Source organism: Mesocricetus auratus, unplaced genomic scaffold, assembly GCF_017639785.1.
Source record: "Mesocricetus auratus isolate SY011 unplaced genomic scaffold, BCM_Maur_2.0 Super-Scaffold_100676, whole genome shotgun sequence".
Lineage (NCBI taxonomy): Eukaryota > Metazoa > Chordata > Mammalia > Rodentia > Cricetidae > Mesocricetus > Mesocricetus auratus.
The window spans coordinates 174,896,871-174,918,811 of record NW_024429266.1 but is presented as its reverse complement, the minus strand read 5'-3'; the positions used below and the strand labels follow the sequence as shown (position 1 = coordinate 174,918,811).

General features: G+C 45.3%; 1 protein-coding gene across 6 annotated transcripts in view; it reads right to left on the bottom strand.

Annotated features, from left to right (window-relative positions):
* Atg7 (autophagy related 7) overlaps positions 1–19,434 on the bottom strand; it is a 278,976-nt gene extending 259,542 nt beyond the window's left edge. For 4 of the 6 annotated variants that reach the window (XM_040738125.1, XM_040738129.1, XM_040738130.1 and 1 more), the window contains exons 1-2: positions 19,358–19,426; positions 5,517–5,624 (exon numbers count right to left, since the gene is read on the bottom strand). The gene's annotated coding sequence lies outside the window, so the exon portion shown is untranslated. Of the gene's footprint in view, positions 1–5,516; positions 5,625–11,210; positions 11,361–19,357 lie in introns of those variants that run through there. The other 2 variants (XM_040738126.1, XM_040738127.1) reach the window with 2 other exon arrangements.
* Positions 19,435–21,941: the final 2,507 nt, after the last annotated feature.

Sequence of the window (21,941 nt, the reverse complement as noted above, 5' to 3'; positions counted from 1 at the left end):
TGGGATTCAAGGAACGGCAGGGCCAAGGTTATAGTGTGGTGAATATGTATTCCAAAGTATGAGGCCTGGATCCAATTCCCAGCACAGCAAAAACAAGCCATAAAGAGCAATGAGAGAAAGTCCTGTGGGCACAAAGCATGCCAAGCCAGGGAGAGTGAGGGTGGGGCTGGCATTAGGACAGGGTACAAATACAAGACAGACATTCCTTTTTTAAAAAATAAATTCAAGACAGGGTTTCTCTGTGTACCCCTGGCTGTCCTGAACTCACTCTGTAGGCCAGGCTGGCCTCAAACTCAGAGATCCTCCTGCCTCTACCTTCTAAGAACTTGGACTAAAGGTGTGCCACTACCACCCAGTCAGACATTTCAACAGAGGACAATGATGGACAAAGAAAGTGAAGTGATCTCAGGAAGGTGACTTGGAGAAATAAGAGGCACGGGTTACTGTACTAATGGAGGACATGGCTGCCTGTCAGATCTTGGGTGTTTTCCCTCAAGTACTTTAAAAGCTTCAGGGCTGACGGGCGTTGGTGGTGCACACCTTTAATCCCAGTACTCGGGAGACAGAGGCGGGTGGATCTCTGTGAGTTCAAGGCCAGCCTGGTCTACAGAGCGAGTTCCAGGAAAGCCTATAAAACAATACAGAGAAACCCTGTCTAAAAAAACAAAAACAAAAACAACAACAACAACAAAAAAAACGCTTCTGGATTTAGATATAAGTGGAATTGAAAAAATAAGATTTATTATTTTATGTGTATGTTTGTGTGCCTGAGTGTATTGTCTATGCACTGTTTGTTTATCCTCTTGGATAACTGGATCCTCTTGGGTACTGGGGATGTAGCCCAGGTTCTTTGCAAGAGTAGCCAGTGCTCTTAAATACTGAGCCATCTCTCCAGCTCTCTGAGTTCATGTTTGTACAGTGTTAAACAGGGTTTGGGTTTCTGTCTTCTACATGCCAATGCCCAGTTTTCCCATCACCATTTGTGGAAGACATTGTCTTTTTGTTCAATATATGATCTTGATGCCTTTTTCAGTAATCAATTGGCTACAGCTACATGCATTCATTTCTGGGTTCTTGTATTTTAACCCATTGATCTATATAACTGTTTTTATAACAATATGTCATGCTGTTTTTGCTATAACTCTAATAAAGTATGAGTGTGTGTATGAGTGTGTATGTGTGTGTGTGTGTGTGTGTGTGTGTATGTGTATGATATATATTAAAAAGGGTCTCATTGTGTAGCCCTGACTGGCCTCGAACTCTCTATGTAGACCAAGAGATCTGCCTGCTTCTGCTTCTTGAGTGATGGAATTAAAGGCATGCGCCACCATGCCCAGCTTCTATAGTATATTTTGAAATTAGGTACTGTGCTCTTTTTGCTCAGAATTATCCTGACTCTACAGAGTCTTTTCTGTTTCCACATAAGCTTGTTTTATTTTGAGCCCAGTATGGCCTCAGTCTGTCAATCCTCCTGCATCTGCCTTTCCAGTGCTGAGATTACAGGCACACGTACCATACCCAGCTTCCTTCAGATGTGTTTTAGAATTATTTTTAGTTTCATTTAGAATATCATTGGTATTTTATTGGGGGCTGTAGCCAATCTAAACACTGCTCTGGTAGTGTGGCCATTTAAAAACAGTATTAATTATACTGACTCATGGACACTATTAGTCTTTCCATTGTAGAATGTCAGTTTCTTTATTGCTCTAGTTTTCATGGTAGAGGCCTTTCACCTCTTCAGTTGGATTTATTCATGGTTTTATTTTGTTATGGTAGTGATGGTAGCTGTTTTCTTTCATTTCTGTCTCAGTGAGCTCATTACTGGCACATGGAAAAGCTAGTGATTTTTCAGCATTGATTTTTGTACCCTGCTCCCTTGCCAGATTTGTTTATGGGTTCTAAGAGTCTTAGCAGAGTCATAGGATTTTCTAACAACAGACTCTTGCCATATGCAAACAGGGATAACTTGACTTCTCTCTTCCTGTTTACACCCCTTTCTTTCTCTTTGTGGCTGTTCTGGCTAAAATTCCATGCACTGAATGAGCCATGGGCACAGCACCCTTTTCATCCTTTCTGCTCTCTGAGGCACTGTGGCCAGCTCCTGCTCCTCAGCCTGACAGAGGTCCTGGGTTTGTCCTATCCTGCCTTTTCCACTCTAAGCTGCAATAGCTCCATGTCTGATTTCTCAGGCTTTCTATTGAGGGGGATACTCTGAATTTATAAATGCTATTTTCTGCATTAGTTGAGGTGATGATTCACTTTTGGTCCTTGGGAGCTGACATATGGGCTACATCAAATTAAAGAGCATCCAACTGAAAGTGGAGCATACCAAACAGGAGAACTTCACAGGCCATGCATTTGACAAAGGCTTCATTATTCAGAATATGTGACAACTTCAGTAAAATCAACAAGTTATTCAATCATCAAATGGGCAAACAAACTGAACAGACAGTTCTCAACAGAGTATGGCAGACAATAAATATATAAAAACATATGTTCATATCTTTTGCCATTAGGGAAATCCAAATAAAAATACACTGATATTCTATCTGTCAGAATAGCTGACAATCAAAAATCATCATAGCAACAACATATGCTGTCAAGGACTTAGGGAAAAGGAACCCTATACGCTGTTGGTAGAAATAAAAGCAGTTCAGCCATTATGAAAAATAGTATGGGGTTCCTCAGACCCTAAAATGCTAACTAGCAAGTAACTGAGTTATACTGCTTCTTGGGCATACACCCAAAGGGCTCTAAGACCTTATATACAGGAGACATCAGCATGCCTAAGCTTATCACAACACTGTACACATTGATCAATCTCTGGAATCAACCTAAGGGCCCTTCAGCAGATGACTGGCTAAAGAAAAATGGAATAGACACTCAATGGAGTGTTAGTCAGCTATAGAGAAGAATGAAATCAGGCCATTTGCTAAAAGTCATCCTGTTAAAGGAGAGAAAGACAAATAGCACGTGTTTCCTCTTATCTGCAAAAACCAGAATTAAAACAAAGAAAAAAGACTATTAAGGAAGGAAGGAAGAAAGGAAGGGTAAGAGGTGGAAGGGATGGGGGAGGGGAGGGTAAGAGCACATCTTAAGGAAAGCACAACATCTGCATGCATTGAGGTGGCACAGTAAACCATTAATGTGTACAATAAATATCCATTACTAATTACAAAGCAAAAAGGGGTTTGGTGTGGTGGCACATGCCTTTAATTCCAGCACAGGGAACAGAGGCAGAAGGATCTCTGTGAGTTCAAGGCCCTTAAAGAGTAAGGACAAAGGGCAGGACTGGATGATCTTATGTACACTAGATTTTAATGCCTATAACTCTCTGAAATGCAATTTAACAGAAAATTGCTAGACTGGGAACAGGCTGTGAACTCTGAGTCACCACAGGAGAGGAGCTGCCTGTGTCCCCATGGCTTAGGCTAGGTCACTTTGCTGCTGGATGCCCCAGGGACAGCTGCTTTCTGCAGGCTCAGTACGCTCTGTCTACTTAAAGGTATGCTTGGACACCAGAGCTCCAGTGTGCATGAAACGAACACTTTCAACAGGACTTGGGAAACCGAGAAAAAATAATGCCTTTCCTATAGAACTGGTGAGTCTCATTGATCACAAAGGACAATATAATGCATCAGGCAAAGGCTCATCCAGCATCTCACGATATAGCCCAGGTTGTCCAGACCTTTGATCCTCTTGCCTGAGCAGCAAGAGTGCTGGGATTATAGGTGTACACCCCCATATCTGGTTCTCTGCAAGCTTCAGAAAAAATGAGGAGTGTGAGGCTGCAGAGATGGCTCAGTGGTAAGAGCATGTATTGTTTTTACAGAGGACTGAAGTTTAGTTCCCAGCACCCACATCACAGCTCACAACTGTCTGTAATTCAAGGAGATCTGATGTCCTGAGGGCACTGTACTCATGTACAAACACAGATAAAATAACAGAAACAAATCTTTTTAAATAATTGAGTTGCCTGAGTCCCATGTGTTCTTCCTTTACAAGGGACAAAGAACAAGGTTGGTGGTCAAGAGCCTGCAAGTCTACCCAGTGGCCAGGAGATAGCAGGACACCTGGTGCTGCTTTGGAGATGCTGGCATGGCTGCTGTTTTCCGACCTGAAGCCTTTGCAGAATTCTTAAGAAACCTTCCCTCTCTTTGCTGGGAAAATCCCTTCTCATCACTTAGAGTCCTTTATCCAGCTCTTGTTAACACCCACAGCTATGAAGATGCAGTGGCTTCTGGTCCCACAGCTCCCATTACAGCATGGGATGCCTTTTAAAAAACATGTAGGCATGGGTGCACAGGAGTATGTGTGTGGAGATGAGGGGACAACTCCAGGGGTCATCTTCAAGAACAAGCCCACCTCATTGCCCTGGAGCTCATTGCCCTAGAATGACTGGGGCCCCAGGGGTCCTCTTGTCTCTGCTGCCCTAGCATTTCGACGACATACTCGCCACTGTGCCAAGCATTTATTTTTACATTATTTTTAAATAAGAGATGGGGTGTGCAAGCATGTCGTGCCATGCACAAGGAAGTCATAGGACAATTTGCAGGAATCTCTTTTCCTTTCACCTTGTAGGTTCCGGAATTGAACTGAGGTCGGCAGGCTTGGGAGCAAGTGCCTTCACACCGCTGAGCCACCTTGCTGGCCTATGCCCAATATTTTCACATGGGTTCTAGGTAGCAAACTCGGGTCCTCATGATCTTTGCTGACTAAATTATCTCCCCGAAAACTCACGATGGCCACTGGAAAGTGTTCTCCCCATGCTCATCTTGCCAAGCACTAAGCACTACACTAAACATTGTACACGCCCTTCCCATGACAACCCAGTAGTGGTTACATTATTTCCCTTAAAGACCAGTAAATGAGGCAGAGAGGTTAAGTAACTTGGCTCAATCACATAGTAAGGAAATGACAGAAAGGAAACATGCCTGCTGGATTCAAAGCCCCCTAATGATGGTAAAGCGAGCCACGAGCCACGCCAAGGATACCGGAAAAGGGGGTAGGTAGTAGTATACTTTATTTGAGAGAGAGAGAGAGAGAGAGAGAGAGAGAGAGAGAGAGAGAGAGAGAGAGAGAGAGAGAGAGAGAGGTCACTTACACGAGAAGCCGAGAACTGGGATCAGCACACTCTGATCTCCAGTCACGATTGTGGCCCCAAGAGAGTGTGCACCTCCTTTTCCCAAGTTCTTATCTGCAGTTCCTACTACATTCCCGTGACCATGCCCAATCAGGCATGGTCAGTGGTGCAGGTGCCTAAGTTCTCTCCCTTCAGTCCCCCTACCCTCCCTGTGCTGCTGGGCCTCGATGGAAAGAACCCGTTTTCAGAACTTTCATTTGATCCACCATTCTCTGTAGGCTAACCAACAACCAGTGTCTGGATTCTCATTTGCATGCTGATCTCTTTCCAACACAGGCAAAACAAACAGGGCAGAAACTGCCCAGGCCAGAGCCATCGCCTAGAATAAGAGAAGACTGACCCCGGAGCAGACAGCAGCACAAATGCAACTCACAGAAACTCTCAAGGGGTCAGCTGTTCCGGACTTCCTCCTGAAGATCAGTCAGGCTCCACTGATTTTCCCAGCGCCTTCTGATTACCTGCTGAGGGCACTGAGATTTTACTGGGGTCAGAGGATCCCAGAGATGGAAAGGAAAAAGGGAAGGGAAGGGAAGGGAAGGGAAGGGAAGGGAAGGGAAGGGAAGGGAAGGGAAGGGAAGGGAAGGGAAGGGAAGGGAAGGGAAGGGAAGGGAAGGGAAGGGAAGGGAAGGGAAGGGAAGGGGAGAAAAGGAAAAAGGAAAGGAGAAGAAAGGTCACTAGTTTGACCACTTAGAAGGCAAGAGACCATTTGTAATGTCAGTTACACTTCAATAAAGCTGTTGGGAAGGTGCTAGAAAAAAAAAAAAAACCCTGAAGGCAATAAACTGTGTGCTTAGAGTATGAAAGGCACAGGCTTCAAACATTCTCTGGCTTATTTGGATTTTTGAGAAATTCTGAGTAGACTACAAGACCCTATTTACTTTACAAGAGGATATATCTGGGCTTCACTGTGTGACAGGAGGATGTAGCAATGACAGTAACATAGGAGGAGGAATTTGCTGTAAGCATTAGGACTAGCTAGACCTCTGAGGAACCTAATACCATGTAACACCATAGTGGTGGCTAAGCTGGAAGGGAAGATGTAGGAAATGTCATGCAGGGGACCTGGAGGAGCAAGGGTTCCCAGGTGTGGAGTCAGTCATGCCTATCTCTGGCCCCCTCCCATTCCTCCTAAAAATCCAGGTTCCACAGCTCTGGACAGAGCCCCAGAGACCTCAGCCTCTTAGAAGTTGAACGGCTATGTCATTCCCACATGGACACTGTGTCCAGACACAGGCACCAAGACTGATGGGGAGTCAAACCCAAGTCTCCCAAGATGGCACTGTGTTGTTTCTGGTGAAAGAAGACAGGCTTTGATGGTTTTGATGAGGGTTTGACAAGTAACAGACAAGAATCCCAGCAGTGAAAACAGTCAAGATGAAAGAGGCAGCTGGGCAACACAACCCCCAAGGCTTCATTTACCACCCAGCCCTGGTGCTAATTGTACAGTTTTATCAATGGAGTCATCTCCAAAGACATGTGGGAGCTCAGGTGTCACTGAGTGCCCAAAATGACCAAGAGAAAGAATCTAGGGAGGAGGATGGGAAGAGAAAGACACAAGAAGGCAGGAGGCAGGGGCAGGAAGAGGGAGCAGGAAGTGAAGGACAGGAGTCAAGGGAAAAGAGGCAGGGGCAGGAAGAGAACTGTGGGCAGAGAGACAGATAGGGATAGGAGGCAGGAAGGGGTAGGAGAGGAGCAGGAGGCAGAGGGCCAGGGGCAGGGGCAGGCTACCACCAGTCACTGTATAGTCTCTGAGTCTTTCTAACTTGGCACTGTGTATCTGGAACAGCAATATAGAAATAAGGAAAAATAAGAGCAGTTTTCTTTCTGTCCAAACCAAATGGCCAGGTGGACAAGCTTGGTGATGCATGAGTCTTGGACAGGGTAGGCTTTGCCTGTGTCAGGAATTACCCAGCACTGTCAGGAATGCCATCACAGCTGATTACACCAGCATCCCGTCACCCTGTGCTCCCACTGATGGGAGGAGAAAGATGTTGGCAACTATGTCAGATGGAAGAATTCTGTAGATTTTTTAAAAGATGGAGATTATCTGTGATGACTATTCTTGGTTGTCAATGTGACTACATCTGTAATTAACTGAAATCCAAGCAGCTGGGTACACCTGTGAGGGAATTTCCTAATTAAATTAATCCAGACCTTTCATCTGGGCCACACCTTCCACAGGCAGCCTGTGTAAAGGACGGGGAAGAAGGAGGCTCTTGCTCTTTGCCTGCTTGCCCTCGCTCTCACTGGCAAGCCCATTCCTTCACAGGCATTAGAGCCTTATTTCTTTGGGATTCCAGAATATACTGAAGACCAGCTGAGACATCCAGCCTCCTGGACTGAACAACTACCCGATTGCTAGACTTTCCATTGGTAGACACCATTGAACTAGCTGGATCAGAGCCTGGAAACTACTCTAATAAATCTCATATAAATGATATATTCATTCAATCTGCTCTGTTCCTCTAGAGAATTCTGTCTGCTGTAAAAAAAAAAAATTAAAAAAGAAAAGAAAGCAAATAAAAAACAAAAACAATTTTTTTTCTTTTTGGTTTCAGAGACATGGTCAGACTATGCAGCCTTAGCTGTCCTGGAACTCACTCTGTAGACCAGGCTGGCCTCAAACTCACAGATATCCACCTGTCTCTGCCACACAAGTGCTGGGATCAAAGACATGCACCACCACCACCTGTACACACCTGGTGCAAAAACAGATGTTAAAGACTGAAAATTGCTTAAAACTGAATCTTTAAGATTCTTTTTAGTTTTTATTTATATGCGTGCGTGTGCGTGCGTGTGTGTGTGTGTGTGTGTGTGTGTGTGTGTGTGTGTGTGTGTGTATTTGTCATGAGTGTACAGGTGTCCAGTGAGGCCAGAAGAGGGCAGCCTCTGGAACTGGAGCTGTAGCTCCAGTTGTTAGCTACCATGTGGGTGTTGGGTACCAAACCCAGGGCCTTTGCAAGAGCAGCCACAGCTTGTAACCCTGGAGCACAGTGCCTGGAGTACAGAAGATGCGTGACAAATGCTGACATGAAACATGTCCTCTTGTCTTCACTCAAGGCCCATGCACAGTGACACAGTAAGACATCACCTAAGGCCAGTGCTCATATGACACACAGTAAGTATCACTCAAGGCCAGTGCCCAGACGACACACCATATGACAATTTGATCAGAAACCCAAAATGACTAACGTTGCCTGAGCGGACCAGATGGGAAATGGGCTGCCTCCCACTAGTGGAAGCATCTGAGCTTCGCTTTGAGGATCACTTGTCAAGTGATGCTGCACCAGCCACACCTGGGGCCTGGAAGCGTTCCTGAAAGCAGCTAGGAAGTAAGTATTTTAGAAACTTCAAGCCACAAGTAGTATCTGTCATATAGTATCTGTCATATATTATTCTCCCTTGTCAAAGCCAGGGGCTCGAGAAAGGGCTCAGCGGTGGAAGCACTTGCTGAGTTGGGACCCCCAGATTCCACTTAGAAACCTGAGTATGGTCACACACAGCTCCAACTCCAGCACTAGGGGGCAGACAGATGGACACTAGAAGCTCACAGGCAGGCCAGTCAGCAACACTGGTGAACTCCAGGTTAAATGGAGACCCCATCTCAGGGAGAAAAAGTGGAGTGATAGAGCAGAAAACCCAATGTCCTCCTCTGGCCTCCACAACCACATATACACACCACACAATTTAAAAAAAGTAAAAATATCTGGTTTATTTGATTTTTATTATGTTTTGTTTTTATGTTTTAGAGAAACTGAAATTTCTGCCATAATATTTTACAAGGCATTAGAAATCATCAAGTTGCTGGGTGGTGGTGGCACTCAGGAGGCAGAAGCAGGCGGATCCCTGTGAATTCCAGACCAGCCTGGTCTACAGAGTGAGTCCCAGGACGGCCAGGGTTACACAGAGATACCCTGTCCCAAAACAACAACAATAACAAACAAAACAACAGCAAAACATCATGGGCAGCTCTGAAGACCAAGATAGGAATCAAAGGCCACAAATAGCGCTCTAGAATGTGACCTTAGGCATACTGAGCAGAGGAGCATGGCAGGGTCCTGATCATAGCTAAGGCTGGCTGCGAACTTTCTATAAAGAACAAACTGTCCCCTGAATTCACAACCTCCGCCTTAACTTTCTGAGTGTTGGGAGTATAGGCATGTTCCTCCATGCCCAGCTCCCTGTAAACATATCTTTACGATCTGGTAAATACAGTTTATGCAGAACACTCACCCAGTCCTCGGCATTAGATGAAGCACACTTAAGATTTATTGAGACTTGGTAACTCCTTAGAAAGACTGAATCTGCAAGACTCCAGGTCCTCAGAAGCACAGCACCATAACTCATCGCTACACTTCCACATCTTGGGGATTTCCTTCTCACTTTCTCCTGGGCCCTGTCACTGCCTGTCAGCTCCTCCACTCTCAGCTCATGATCCTTCCTCCCTACAGCTCAGACTTGATGTTCAAGAAAAGACAAGCTCCCTAATGCCTGCTTTCAGCTGCTGCACTGAAGTTTTCCCTGTCAGAGAACTTTTCCCAACACTCATCTATTGAGACAAGCAAGCATAGGGGATAGTTTAGTAACCTGGGACTCCACTTGGTACAAGCTGTACACACCCACCTCTTCTAACTATGTACCTGGGAGCTGAGACATGTACCTGCCTATACTATGCACACATACACACACCTCTCTGAACACCATACCTGGAAACCTGGTAGTAACCCACCTGCATTGGTCCACTCACACATACTACTTCTCTCCCAACAACTAAATGGGTTTCTCCTTCCCTTGACAATGGTCAAATTCAGACAGATACCAGTTAATCCTGCTCTCTTTGAGCCCAGGTATAAGAACCAGTTGGTACAATAGGGCAAAAAAAAAAATCTCAGGTGAATTTTTAGGGACAGTTTCTTATCTACCATTTTATACCTATGCAGAACTGGAAGTACATATAACTAAAATCAGATATAGGGAAGTGACATGTGCAGCAGAAAAAATATTATACTATCTAATCTATCAATACGGAGAACCATCCAAAATATGAAGTCTCTTAGTAACAGCCCCTCCTTCTTTAGACCTCATAAAGAGAACTCAGGCAATAACTTGGGGCCCTTGAGTGTCTTCATTCATGTGGCTTGCTGCTGTCTTGCAGCAATATTCTAACCTGTTTCTATCGCCTTAATTTGAATAAAGTATCCTCACTACTTGCCATCTCTATGGGCTTTATTTTATTCTTGAATAAGAGGCCAAGAACCTGGAAATGCTCAGTCCGTACTGTCACAGGTGACACTGACTGCCTAAAATCCTAAAGCCAGGGCTTCCCTGTGCTTGCTTGGAAGCCTTCCCAATGCTCCTCGCACTTGTCTGCCTTCTTCTGCTTCTCTCTCATCAACAACAGGCCAGTGCTGCTGTCTCCAAGCTAGCTCTGATTTAGTACCATGTTTACCTCTTTGCTTGCCCATCCACCTCCATCCACTCAATTGTAAATTCCCAAAGTACATGGTTCATGCTGCTCCCCTCCCCGCATTGCTAGTCCTTCGTAAAATAGCTCTCAGTGCCATAAGGGTAAGAAGGTTCAGTGGGTAGACACTTGCCACCAAACCAGACAACCTGAGCTGGATCCCTAAGACCACATGGTGAAAGGAGAAAACCAACTCCTGCAATTGCTCTCCAACCTCCATATGAGTGCCATGGCCTAAGTGTGCGTGCATGCATGCATGTGTAAGCACACGTGCACAGGCAGGCAGACACACACAAACACACACACACATGCACACACACACACACACACACACACACACACACACACACACGCATGCATGCATGCACGCATGCACAAATAATAACGAATCCTAGATTTCCTTTCTGGGAATCTCCCTTAAGAAAAGTAAGAGCAAGAGACTGTGTCTGAGAATACAGACTCTGGGTGCTGGAATCTTACTACCATGGACAGTGGCAACAAATCTAAGAACACCTGGGAACCTACAGACTGACACAAAGGTCTATGACCTACTGTCTTCCTTGAGGACTAAGACCTCGGAATTCAGAAACAGGTGCTCCTTACCACACACACAAGCCGAAAGTCCTTCTGAAAGTGCTCCTGCAGTGGGAAGTTCCAGGGTCTCCCTTTAGCCTCAGCATAGCTCTCTACAAAAATATAGCTAATGAGAAGGAAGAAAGTGACCACAGGGACAAAACCTGGTCATTAAGACACCACCGTATGCTGGGGTATGGCCCAGCAGTATGTCTGCACTTGGCACATTCAAAGTTCTGGGTTCCAGTCCTAACACACACAACAAAGCTGCTGATGATGTCAAAGTGAATGCCGGTGACAGACATTCTGTGCTGTCAGGTCAAATTCATGAGAACTACATGGCTACCCTGGATGTAAAAAGAAAATAAACCCAAACTGAAAAACATTCTGCAGAATGGATGACCAGGACTGGCTGACAACTGTCCAAGGTGTCACAGTCAGAAGTCCAACTGAGGCTCTGCTGCAAACTGAGGGAGTAGGAAGACACACTGGGCACGGTGGGGACTGGGGCTCAGCTTCACTTAGGAGCTGGATAAAACCAGAATGGAAGCCAAGTGTGCTGAAATGCTAATTCTACTTGGGAGACTGAAAACACACACACACACACACACACAGACAGAGGGGGGGGGGAGAGACAGACAGAGAGAGAGATCCTGAATGGAGTTTCTAGGAGAGGGATAAACAGGGTCTTCTGGCAGTGTTTCTGCAAAAGGTTACACTAAGAAGACCCATTTTTAACACTTTGACACACAGCTTTATTCTACAGCAGGAAAATCTCATCAACAGGACGCTAAGTCTAAGTCAACTCTAGGGCAGGAGCAAGTAGATGGCCAAGAAAGGGCATGAGGAAGCCTTGCAGGGAGCCGGAAGATTCTAGTGCATAAGCTGTGTTGCTCATGGGGCATATACCTTTGCAAAGACGCTGTCATCATGATAGTACATGTGTGGGTTAAATCTGAATAAAAACGAGGAAGAAAACCTCCCATGGTAAGACAAAGCCACCAGGTGGTGGTGCACACCCTTAATCCCAGCACTCAGGAAGCAGAAGCAGAGGACAGCCTGGTCTACAGACTGAATTCCATGACAGCCAGGGCTACACAGATAATCTCTGTCTCAAAAAGACCAAAAACTAAAAACCAAAAAGAAAAAGAAAAAGACAAAGACAAAGACAGCTCCACCAAGGACATCAGACGCCACATTCCCACCTGAGTTAGCAGATGATGATTTCCTCCTAACACAGAAGAAGCAGCTTTAAATAGGATTTCCCTCCATGAACTAGTACTTTTGCGGCAGACTTCTGGCATTTTGTTACCAAACATGCTGAAGAAGTGGGTACTTGAGTTTTGATGTTCATAAAATAAATAGAAGATGTATTGGCTGTGTATGGTGAGGCTTCCCAGCAGTTGTCTCTCAGCATGGGCCTAATTGGATTGGACACAGCAAATTGCAGGCCAGTGTAGGACTGTTAGAAATGAAGGAAGCACACTTATAGAAAGTTAGCAGCCACAGAAAAACAAAAAGTTCTCTTCAGGAAATGTGAACCTGGAGAGGGTAGCAGATAAACACAGCAGCCTACCATCCCCCAAATGGCCTCACTGTCATTTTTCTGTGTCTCATGCTTTTTGTTTACTCGCTTTGGGAGAGCAGGGGAGTTTTTACTGATTCAGAGAGAAAATGCCAGAAGCGGAGCTAGCAGGATGCACACTGGAAAATCTGGTCTGAAGCCTCTAGAAGCCAGCCTGCAAGCCCATTTGCTACCAGCTGAGAAACCTAGATTCTCCATTCTGTAATGCGTGGGCAATTTTCACAACCCAGGATGCCAGGGTGCCTCTGAAGATGGAGGGGTTGGGAATGTTTGCTCCAGGCCTTGGCATCCAGAAGGTGCTCAGAGACATAGCTGGAATCCATTTTCCAATCCCTCTTTGTGCTAGCCAACGGTGATCCACAAACACAGAACTCCAACTCTGACTAAGATATGCCCACCTGGGGTTCCCTCCTTCAAAAATCAACAACCAACCACAGCACAGGCTGTTTGGGAATGGAGCAGTCTGCTCTTGCTGAGAACCCTCACAGAAAAGGAGGAAGGAAGGAGTTCCCAGGGCCCAGAGCTCCAGCGGGGAGACAGGAAGTAGAGACAGGAGAATTCCCAGATGCTCCCCCGCCAGCTAGCATGGTGCACACAGTGGAAGCCCATGCCTGTCTCAAACAAGGCGGAAGGTCAGGATTGGCATCTCAGGTTATCATCTGACCCCTACACTGTTAGTTTCTGCTGGGGCAGCAGTCTGCCTCTGCCACCAAAGCAGTTAAGTTACATCATCACCTACTGCCAGATGTCTTCCCACCATCAGCTATGGGACATGCGCACCCCTTAAAAGTGCCCTCTAGGCACCGCTTGTTCTCTTGCCTCTTGCTTCTCTTCTTGTCTCTTCCCTATTCTGTTTCTCTGCTTTCTGTCTGCCTGCCCCTCTCAGGTCTCCACTCCAACATGGCCTTTCACTTTCACCCGCTCCCCCAATAAACCTCTTGCACTAACTCTGTTGCTTTTGGCATGTTTGCTTAGTGGCATACCTTGGCAGGGCCTACCAAAAAGTACCCACTTCACCTTTATTTTTTATCATTACACAGAACTGCACCCTTATTCACACAGACACACACACACACACACACGTGTGTGCGCGCACATGCATGCATGCACGCACGCACAAATTTCTTTTGTTTCAGGACTGGCACAAACCCTGTAAACTACAATGGTGTATTGTCTGCAAGATATGCTAGGGCAATGAAGGCACAAAGTTTGTAGGAGGAACCAATCAATAAGTGATTTAAGGCCCACTCCATAAGACGGAAGCCATACTGTGTGGGTGAACAAGAATCAGAGACTAGATAGCCCAGGGACCTAGGGTAAAACCAAACAATCCTAGTCTTTAAAAAAAGAAAAAACAAACAAAAATTCCATGGTGATAAAATAATTCCTAATGGTATTCTGCTATACTCATAGATCAGTGCCTTGCTCAGCCATCATCAGAGAAACTTCCTCCTGCAGCAGATGAGAACAAATATAGAGACTCACAGCCAGACATTACACAGAGAGTGAGAGACCTTAGACTCACAGCCAGACATTACACAGAGAGTGAGAGACCTTAGACTCACAGCCAGACATTACACAGAGAGTGAGAGACCTTAGAACACTCAGTCCTAAATGGTTTGTTTCAATCAAATTCCTCCCTTCAGAGCCCAGGGAACTCCATGGAAGAACGTAAGAGCCAGAGAGGATAAAAGACACCAAGGAAACAAGGTCCTCCGTGGTGGTTTCAAAGAAAATGGCTCCCAAAGGGAGTGGCACTATTAGGAGCTGTAACTTTTAGCAGTAGGTGTGGTCTTGTTGGAGGAAGTATGTCACTGTGGAGGCAGACTTTGAGGTCTCATATGTGCAATCCATGCCCAGTTACCTATTCAAGGTGTAGAACTTTCAGCTACCTCTCCAGCACCGTGTCTGCCTGCACGCTGTCATGTCCCACCACAACGATAACGGACTGAACCTCTGAACTGTCAGCCATCCAAATAAATATTTTCCTTTGTAAGAGTTGCTGTGGTGGCACACACCTTTAATCCCAGCACTTGGGAGGTGATCTCTGTGAGTTTGAGGTCAGCCTGGTCTACAAATCAAGTTATAGGAAAGCCGAAAAACCCTGTCTCGAAACAACCTCCCCTACCCCTGCCCCCCACACACAAAGAGTTGCCTTGGTCATGGTGGCTCTTCATACCAATTGAAACCCTAACTAACACATCTTCAATTCAACATGAGCAAAGCTCATATGAACTCAGAGACCAAAGCAATCACTAGACTAGATTGTTTACCAGGAACACCCTTTAGCCAAGGTTTTACAAACCAGAAGAGCATTCTCAACAGGGACCTAGAGCAGGCTGAGTGGAATGATTTTTTGTGTTTTTGAGCCTCACACACTGAAATGTGAACCTGGCTGGTTCCCTCTCAATTAAAAGAAAAAAGAGAAATAATATCCTGTGGTTACAAAGCAAAGCAAAATAAAATAGCCAGACATACTTCTAAATGTTGAGAAATAGGGGCAGGTGGCAGCAGCAGAACCAACGAGTACTGGATCAGGAAGATACACTGGAGTTGAGGAGGTGGCTCAGTGGTATTAGCACTTAGTGAGCAAGCACAAAGACCTAAGTTCAAATCCCCATCTCCCATGTAAAAAGCCAGGAACAGTCATGTGTGCCTGTAACCTGAATGCTGTGGAGGCAATGGAACTTACTTGCCGCAAACCTAGCTCCAGGTTCAATGAGAGATCCTGCTGCAAATGAATAAGGTAGAGTGGCAGGACACCCATTGTCTGCTTCTGGGCTTCACACACACTATGGCAGGCCAAAGAGAGAAGGATAGGCAGGGACTTTAGCACACATCTGCAATCCCAGCCCTGGCGACAGTAACGCAAGAAGATGAGCTTGAGGCCAGCCTATACTAGAGTAAGAACCCATCTCAAAATTGAAGAAGAAAAAAAAAAAAAGAAGAAACTGTTTTTATTTCACATTAATTCCAGAACCATCCAATGGCTTCTTTCTCCCTTTACATCTAAGCCCTGCCATCTTTTCTACAGAAGGCCTTCACACCGGGTCCAATCTTGGACACTGCATCTTCCAAAAGCACTCTACACCTCATCTTTACCACACACTCAGTAGACCAATCAGGCGCTTTAGACAGGCAAAGTAACACAGCTTCAGAGTTAAACAATGCAGCACTAAAGAAGGCAACACATTTTTGCACCATTAAATAAATGTTTCACAGCATAAACAAATGTAACACATCTTTAACTAACAGTTCACAATGGCGGGGGTGGGGGTAGGCGGTGGGAGGATGGGGGTGCGGACACACTGGGAGAAGAGGGAAGGAAAACTTTGGTTGAGATGTAAAAACTAAACTAAACTAAACTAAACCAAGAGTGGGTGGGGAGCAATAGAGACAGGAGAAGAGCCTTTGCTGATGGTGACTGTGAGCTCAGTGAGAGCCAGGGAAGGCAGCTGAGAGGAGGACTGAGGGGCGGGCACAGGAAATGGACAACAGCTTCCCACAGCCATAATGCAGACAGTGCTCAGAGCTTGCTGGAGACATGAGTCTGACTGCAGGAAGAACTTGATGGTGTATACCAGGTCACTAACAGGGTTTTAGGGAATGACAGGAATCTGCACCCCTCCCCCACAGCTAGCTTCCCTGAAAAGACTTCCTTTCTACACATGTCCAGCCTGACATGCAGAAGCCAGTTCAAAGCAGTGTGGCTGGGCAAAGAAGGTAGGGAGAACCCTAAATTCTGGAGTTGGACCAAGAGCCAGCGAATAAGACTTGTGCAGTCTGCAATGAACATGAAAATTCCGATTGCCTCTTAACTTGCTTAGGAGTACACAAGTTAGTATTCAGACACTGGGAGAGGGAGAAAAAAAAAAAACCCCAGGAAGAATAGGAAGGCATCCGTGGAATTCATTTCCCTGGGGAAGGGGGAAGAATGAGACCAACTGACCCTAAGTCTAACCTCAGAGAAGGCAGGCGTAACAGAAACCATAAGCAAAGAGTTATGAGGTGGCTGTTGGCACACTGCACATGACCTGAGGCTGCTGTTTTTGTCACCTGGATCACTGCCATAGAACCTCGACAGGTACCAGTTGCTGCCTCAGTGACTTAGGGATGACAACACATGCCCTCCTTACTTAATATTCTTCACTGTCCTGCTTCCCACAGCAACACTTTCAAAATAAAAGCCCGTAGCCCACTACACCTAGCACCATGAACTCTCGATTCTTCTCTGCCTTAGCTTCCCAAGGACTGAGAGTAAGGCATACACTACCACCTCATTAAAGTGGGGTTATGGGATCCTGTTTCATCTTTAGGGCTTATGCATACAAGCAAAGCCTGGGCATTCAAATGTGTCTTTTTTTTTAAAAAAAAGATTTATTTATTTATTATGAATACAACATCCTGTTTCCATGTATGTCTGCACACCAGAAGAGGGCACCAGATCTCATTACAGAAGGTTGTGAGCTACCTTGTGGATGCTGGGAATTGAACTCAGGACCTCTGGACTGAGCCATCTCTCCAGCCCCTCAAATGTGTCTTTATTAAGTGCATTCATGCATATTTGTTAAGCATATACAGTATGCCAGACACCTAGAAAGTTTATGTTGGGATTTGCTAATAAGTGATATGAAAACTCTTATATATTAGTAGAGCTCATTATGGGTAAATAACTAAATGCATTTAGCTACAGAGAAAGAGGAAGGCAACTTAGCAGTTTCCAAAGATACGTGCGTCAACTAAGAGCAAGTGTGACTCCAACAAGGCAATGAGCTGTGACAGCTGGCCACAGTCCTCCGCTCCTCACATGACTTTTTGAGTAAGAACTAGGAGAGGCAAGCTGGAAGCAACAGGAAGTCATGAGCTTTCACAAACTGAGGCCAGTGGGCTGAGGTGTCCTAAGACAAAAATTACACAGTATATGGGAAAGGAGAAGCCTGAAACAGAGCTGTCAAGTCTACAGTCACAGACATGTCTGTTAACAGGTTTAAAAAAAAAAATTACAAGGACAAAAGCCAAAACAACAACAAAACTCACCAAATTAGTACATTTGAGAAGGAAAGTGCATTTGAACAGGTTTTAAGAATAAGGTGATTAGCCAGGCCATGGTGGCCCACGCCTTTAATCTCAGGGCTAGGGAGGCAGAGGTGGGTGGATCTCTGTGAGTTTAAGGCCAGCCTGGTCTATGAGATGAGTTTCAGGACAACCAGGGCTGTCTCAAGGAAAAAAAAAAAGAATAAGGTGATTAGCCAGGCCATGGTGGCCCACGCCTTTAATCTCAGGGCTAGGGAGGCAGAGGTGGGTGGATCTCTGTGAGTTTAAGGCCAGCCTGGTCTATGAAATGAGTTTCAGGACAACCAGGGCTGTCTCAAGGAAAAAAAAAAAAAAAAGAATAAGAATAAGGTGATTTGGCCAGGCCATGGTGGCCCACACCTTTAATCTCAGGGCTAGGTAGGCAGAGGCAGAACCTGGGCTGTCTCAAGGAAAAAAAAAAAAAAGAATAAGGTGATTAGAATGGGAGTGTAGCTGAGTTGATATAGTACTGCTAGGCATGCATGAAACCTAAGGTTCAATTTCCCAGCACTAGATAAAAGAGGCAATAGTGGTACACACATGTAACCCCAGCATCCAAGGACGTGGAAGCAGACGTATAAAAACCTCAAAGGCCAGCCTCTGCTACACTGAATGTTCAAAGCCAGCATGGGCTGCACCGCATTCATTTTTTTTTAAATTAATTTTCAGAGGAAAGACATCTTGACTCAGTGGTGATGAGTGTGTACAGCTCTTGCAGGCCCTGGGTCTGGTTTCCAGCATCCATGCCTGTAGCTCCAGTGCTGTCGGGATCTAACATGTTTTGTCTCTGGAGACTTCTACTGATACCTACATTCAATACGAGCACACATATATACATGCACTCGTTAATTACGAGTATTTTTTAAGAATTAAAATAAGATTGCACACGGAAATACAGGTAGAATTCGCTCTCAATTTGGAATGTGCTGGTAACACGTTGAACCCGGAGTCCTGGGATGCTGAGGAAATGCTTTAGCACTGAGTTACACCTCAGGCCCCTTTCCCAGTTTGCGAAAAGGTCTGTGTCAGATTGCCCACGCTGGTCCTAAATAGCAATTCACTTGGCTCAGCCTCCCTACGGCCTGGGGTCATCTCTCTACTCCATCCTACCTGGCTCAGAAACTTTCTGACACAAGCATTTGCCTTATCAGGTTGATTCCTTTAAGTATTAGCCTGTAATTTCTGAACCCTTTAAGAGAATGCACAACCTTTCTCAGAGAAGTCTTAAAGGAAAAACTAAGTCCTCCTCATAAGATAAATAACAAGATCAAAGTCCTTCACAGAACAGAGACACAAGTTCACTGGTGGGCCCGTCCACACACACCACAAAGGCAGGACTTGACAAAATGAGCGAGCCGAGGTGTCTCCCGACACGGGGATCAGAACATTTCTTGCCGTGGAAGGAGGGGATCCTGTATACACAGGTGAAGAAAACTGCAGAACAGCCCAAAACTAGCCTAAACTTTCCTAAGTGAACCTCGCCAGCCCCGCGCCTGCTCCGCAACCAGCACTTACTTACCGACGCTCAACTTCCGGCAACCACAGCTCCAACCGCGCCGCGCGGCCCAATGACGTAATAGCTCAGCCCACTCAAACGCGGAAGCCTGGTGCACATGCGCATATGAATAATCACGAAGAGTTCCTAGGACTCTGTTAACAAGTGGCATAACTCCTGAAAGCTAAAAACCTGCAAACCTTGGGCTTTTAAGGAATATTACACTTTCCTGCTGGTGACTCCAGAGGACGACAAAATGACTGTTATTATCATCAAATTCCCAGGGGACTTCTAGAGTGCAGTGGTAGAAACAGACTTGCGTTTATTTTTTGCTATTAATTTAAATTTAAAGAAACGGCCAAACTACATAGCCGTGGCTGCCCTGGACTTGTTTACACATATCATTCTAGTCTCGAACTAACAGATATTCACCTGCCTGTGATTCACTCTCCCTCCCCTGTGATGGGATTAAAAATATACACAACCAAATCTCACAAAAATATCTGATTTGCTTAGGGAAAGCCTACAATTCTGGAAAACCAAATACTATTGAAAATACCCCAAACCTACTGCGGTAAGCAGATGTAGTGACTATGAAACTACTTTTTAAGAACCTATTATGAGCCAGACCGGGTGGCTTATGTTTTTAATCTATGCATTGGGGAGGCTGGGGTAGGTGTCTCCCTGAGTTTCAGGTCATCCTGTGCTACAAAGCAACTTCCAGGACAGACAGGGCTACGAAAAGAAACTCTGTCTCAAAAAAAAACAAAAACAAAACAGTTTTCTTTTAGACAAAACACCAAAACAAATACTAACTGATGCTATAGCCGGGCGTTGGTGGCGCACACCTTTAATCCCAGCACTCGGGAGGCAGAGGCAGGCAGATCTCTGTGAATTCGAGGCCAGCCTGGTCTACAGAGGGAGTTCCAGGACAGCCTCCAAAGCCACAAAGAAACCTTGTCTCGAAAAACCAAAACAAACAAACGAACAAAACAAAACAAAAAACTGATGCTATCAGAAATCCACGGGGTAAAATTTTGACATGAGCCGGGCGTTGGTGGCGCACATCTTTAATCCCAGCACTCGGGAGGCAGAGGCAGGTGGATCTCTGTGAGTTCGAGACCAGCCTGGACTACCAAGTGAGTTCCAGGACAGCCTCCAAAGCCACAGAGAAACCCTGTCTCGAAAAACAAAAACAAAAAGAATTTTTTGACATGATGAAATGCTCTGGCCTGAGAAATATTTCATGTAGGGAGGGGCTTGCTGAGAAACAGGAGTGCAGTTGGCATGTTTTAGTTTTATACTGCAGGATTATCACAGCCCAAAGCAAACACACTGTTACCACATCTCCAAGTAAGAGATGACCCACTAGGGGCACCTTTCTTAGCACAGAGTGCCTTTGAAGTACTACCAGAGACTCTTAAGAGGAAGGACCACATGTTGATTCCTTAATTCATAGTTTCCTATGAATACATAATGAAAAATTACAATTTTATGTGCTTCCTATAACGGGGGGAAAGGAGTAAAGAAATGAAGAGTAGAGGCCATAGAGATAGATCACTGGTTACGAACAATGCCTGCTCTTGCAAGATAATAATTCAATACCCAGGAAGCACACAGAGGCTCACAACAATCTGTATTATTACAGCCTCAGCTGGGCTACAAACACACATGCAGGCAGAACACCTCATACTAAATAAATGAATAAATTTTGAAAAGAATTGTAGTTATTGGAAAGAAAGGATCCATAAAGTAAGGTTGACAGTGAAAAATCAGGTTCTGGCAAAAGGTAAAGTCACCATTAGGGAGAGGGCTTAAGACTAGAAAACAGGAGCAGGAGAGATGGCTCAAAGGTTAAGAGAACTGGCTGTTCTTCCAAGGTCGTGAGTTCAAATCCCATCAAACATATGGTGGATCACAACAATGCATAATGAGATGTGGTGCCCTCTTATTATATATTATATATATAATATTTTTAAAAAGATGGCACAACATAGGTTTGGAACAACTGGACTAGGAGATGACCCTGAGCAACGGATAAGAAAATGTCTGAGGAGGGAAGCTGGATAGAACTCACAAGGGTTCAACAACTTCTGCAGAAGAGTAACAATAGTGCAGAAACAATAAAAGAGAGTTTAATGACAGATGGAGTCAGGCCACATGATGTGTAGATGGAAGATGAGGATTGCTTATTAAAATGTGGATATGGGCCATAAGCATACACAAAGGCACCTGAGGAAAAAAAAACAGTCCCTAGCACCTAGCTGAGAGGGGTGTAACTCCAGCCTGCTGCAGCCTCTGGCTCAGGCTTCTCACCAAGGCGCTGCTGGCCTGTTAGTGACTCCTGAGGATGCCCTGTTGCCGATCTTCATTGGCAAATTCGGGAAGGACTCCGGAGTGCCCCGCGAAGGTTCGGGACAACTTTGTCTTCTTTCATTTTCATTTAGTCTGATGTTGTTGTGGTTGTTTGGGAGGCAGGAAGCCACTTGGAAGACAGAGTTCTCCTAGATGTCCTAGATCCTTTCCAGGCTTGCCTGGAATTGACAGAGATCCACACTCCTTCCATCCCCTGGCCTGACAACACGGGCATGCCTGACCAGAAGAGACA